The following is a 4,036-nucleotide window of genomic DNA, read 5'->3' on the forward strand; positions in this document are numbered from 1 at the left end:
GTGGTGTCTAGGCACGACGAACTTTGGCAACGGTGCATACTCAGGGAGAACACATCTTGATAATTTAGTGAGAGATCATCTTATAATGCTACCGTCAATCAAAGCAAGATAAGATGCACAAAAGGATAAACATCACATGCAATCAATGTAAGTGATATGATATGGCCATCATCATCTTGTGCTTGTGATCTCCATCTCCGAAGCACCGTTATGATCACCATCGTCACCGGCGCGACACCTTGATCTCCATCGTAGCATCGTTGTCGTCTCGCCAATCTTATGCTTCCACGACTATCACTACCGCTTAGTAATAAAGTAAAGCATTACATCGCTATTTCATTGCATACAATAAAGCGACAACCATATGGCTCCTGCCAGTTGCCGATAACTCGGTTACAAAACATGATCATTTCATACAATAAAATTCAGCATCATGCCTTGACCATATCACATCACAACATGCCCTGCAAAAACAAGTTAGATGTCCTCGACTTTGTTGTTGCAAGTTTTACGTGGCTGCTACGGGCTTAAGTAAGAACAAATCTCACCTACGCATCAAAACCACAATGATAGTTTGTCAAATAGACTCCGTTTTAACCTTCGCAAGGACCGGGCGTAGCCATACTTGGTTCAACTAAAGTTGGAGATTCTCGGGTCCCTGGAATGGAAGAGATAATTAAATTAATTAGGCCTTGAACTTCTACTTTCGTTTAGAATTTAGGCATTATTTTTCCCCTTGCTTCCGAAAAAAGAGTCAAGAAACACTAATGGCAACCCTTCGAGTCGACGAAATTCATAAAATTCTCCGTGAACGGGCAAGTAGACATCCACAGGAATTAACTTATCAACTCCCCGAACAGTACTATAGGAATCCGTACTGAACATTCCCCCTGTAATAGTACAGGCTCCCATAGCAATGACGTATTTTGGTTCAGGCATTTGCTCGTATAATCTAGTCCCTCCCTATAACTCTTGAATTAAGAATACTCACAATAACAGGGTCTACTCGATGTTAATTAGGCGTAAATGAAACTTTAGCAAAAATCTCGTAAAACAAAAAGGATATTCAATTAATATAATATCAACTCATTAAAGAAAATTGAGGGCATGCTTAGGTTAATGAATATGTTTCATTCATATATAATGCGTACACCCTGTGTATGTTCTATCCTATAGGAATTCCAATATAGGCCATAGTTTTTCTTTACGGAAAGATAATGAGATGGCTCCCTGTGCTCTGATTGATTTTTTGTATTATGATCTATCTAGGAGCAATACCAAAGTGTTTCAAAGGAGGATTACCTTGGAGACAGTCGCCCGCAAGCCACCTGTGTGCAAAGCACGTCGGGGGAACCGGTCTCGCGTAAGCGTACGCGTAAGGTTGGTCCGGGTCGTCTCGTCCAACAATACCGCCGAACCAAAGTATGACATGCTGGTAGGCAGTATAACTTATATCGCCCACAACTCACTTGTGTTCTACTCGTGCATATAACATCAACATAAATAACCTAGGCTCGGATGCCACTATTGGGTTTCGTAGTAATTTCAAAAAATTTCCTACGCACACGCAAGATCATGTGATGCATAGCAACGAGAGGGGAGAGTGTTGTCTACGTACCCACGCAGACCAACTGCGGAAGCGATGACGCAACGTAGAGGAAGTAGTCGTACGTCTTCACGATCCAACCGATCAAGCACCGAAACTACGGCACCTCCGAGTTCGAGCACACGTTCAGCTCGATGACGATCCCCGGACTTCGATCCAGCAAAGTGTCGGGGAAGAGTTCCGTCAGCACGATGGCGTGGTGACGATCTTGATGCACTACAGCAGCCGGGCTTCGCCTAAACTCCGCTACAGTATTATCGAGGACTATGGTGGCTGGGGGCACCACACACGGCTAAGGAATAGATCACGTGGATCAACTTGTGTGTTTCTGGGGTGCCTCTGCCTCAGTATATAAAGGATCCAAGGGGGAGGGGGGCGCCGGCTAGGAGGAGGGCGCAGGAGGAGTCCTACTCCTTCCGGGAGTAGGACTCCCCCCCAATCCTAGTTGGACTAGGATTCCCCAAGGGGGAAAGAGGAAGAGGGGGGCCGGCCACCTTCTCCTAGTCCTAATAGGACTAGGGGAGGGGGGAGGTGCGCAGCCACCTTGGGCTGCCCCTTTCTCCTTTCCACTAAGGCCCATTAAGGCCCATATGGCTCCCGGGGGGTTCCGGTAACCTCCCGGTACTCCGGTAAAATCCCGATTTCACCCGGAACACTTCCGATATCCAAACTTAGGCTTCCAATATATCAATCTTTACGTCTCGACCATTTCGAGACTCCTCGTCATGTCCATGATCACATCCGGGACTCCGAACAACCTTCGGTACATCAAAATGCATAAACTCATAATATAACTGTCATCGTAACCTTAAGCGTGCGGACCCTACGGGTTCGAGAACAATGTAGACATGACCGAGACACGTCTCCGGTCAATAACCAATAGCGGGACCTGGATGCCCATATTGGCTCCTACATATTCTACGAAGATCTTTATCGGTCATACCGCATAACAACATACGTTGTTCCCTTTGTCATCGGTATGTTACTTGCCCGAGATTCGATCGTCGGTATCCAATACCTAGTTCAATCTCGTTACCGGCAAGTCTCTTTACTCGTTCCGTAATACATCATCTCACAACTAACATCTTAGTTACAATGCTTGCAAGGCTTTATGTGATATGTATTACCGAGAGGGCCCCAGAGATACCTCTCCGACAATCGGAGTGACAAAACCTAATCTCGAAATACGCCAACCCAACATGTACCTTTGGAGACACCTGTAGTACTCCTTTATAATCACCCAGTTACGTTGTGACGTTTGGTAGTACCCAAAGTGTTCCTCCGGTAAACGGGAGTTGCATAATCTCATAGTTATAGGAACATGTATATGTCATGAAGAAAGCAATAGCAACATACTAAACGATCGGGTGCTAAGCTAATGGAATGGGTCATGTCAATCAGATCATTCAACTAATGATGTGACCTCATTAATCAAATAACAACTCTTTGTTCATGGTTAGGAAACATAACCATCTTTGATTAACGAGCTAGTCAAGTAGAGGCATACTAGTGACACTCTTTTTGTCTATGTATTCACACATGTATTATGTTTCCGGTTAATACAATTCTAGCATGAATAATAAACATTTATCATGATATAAGGAAATAAATAATAACTTTATTATTGCCTCTAGGGCATATTTCCTTCAGTAGTAATCTCCAAGCTTGGCGTGCCAACAAGGCCAAGTTAAACAGTTCAAAATCTCTGAAACCAAGGCCTCCCAAATGCTTTGGTCGCGTCATAATATCCCAAGAAACCCATGCAGGCTTTCGTTCTCCTTGTTTGCAGCCCCACCAAAATTTCTGGATAATAGATTTTATATGATCGCATAAACCTCGTGGCAACTTAAAACAAGACATATAATAGACCGGGAAAGCTTGGGCTACCGATTTGATCGACCCATCCTTTCCACCAGCTGAAAGGCACTTGCTCATCCACCCTTTCACCTTGTCCCAAACTCTATCACTCAAGTATTTGAAAGTTCCCTTCTTTGAGTGACCTACATCAGTTGGCATGCCCAGGTATCTGTCACTCAATGATTCATTTGGTACCTGGAGGAAGCCTTTAACCGCATTACGTACTATCTCTGGACATCCCTTGCTGAAAAATATGGAAGATTTGTCTTTGTTAATTCTCTGCCCCGAGGCCATGCAATAAGTATCCAACTGTTGGGAAACGTAGCAGAAATTCAAAATTTTCTACGCATCACCAAGATCAATCTATGGAGTAATCTAGCAACGAGGGGAAGGAGAGTGCATCTACATACCCTTGTAGATCGCTAAGCGGAAGCGTTCAAGCGAACGGGGTTGATGGAGTCGTACTCGTCGTGATCCAAATCACCGATGATCCTAGTGCCGAATGGACGGCACCTCCGTGTTCAACACACGTACAGCCCGGTGACGTCTCCTACGCCTTGATCCAGCAAGGGG

The sequence above is a fragment of the Triticum urartu genome, chromosome 1A (assembly GCF_056163025.1).
Source record: "Triticum urartu cultivar PI428250 chromosome 1A, HENAU_Tu73, whole genome shotgun sequence".
NCBI classification, from domain to species: Eukaryota; Viridiplantae; Streptophyta; class Magnoliopsida; order Poales; family Poaceae; genus Triticum; species Triticum urartu.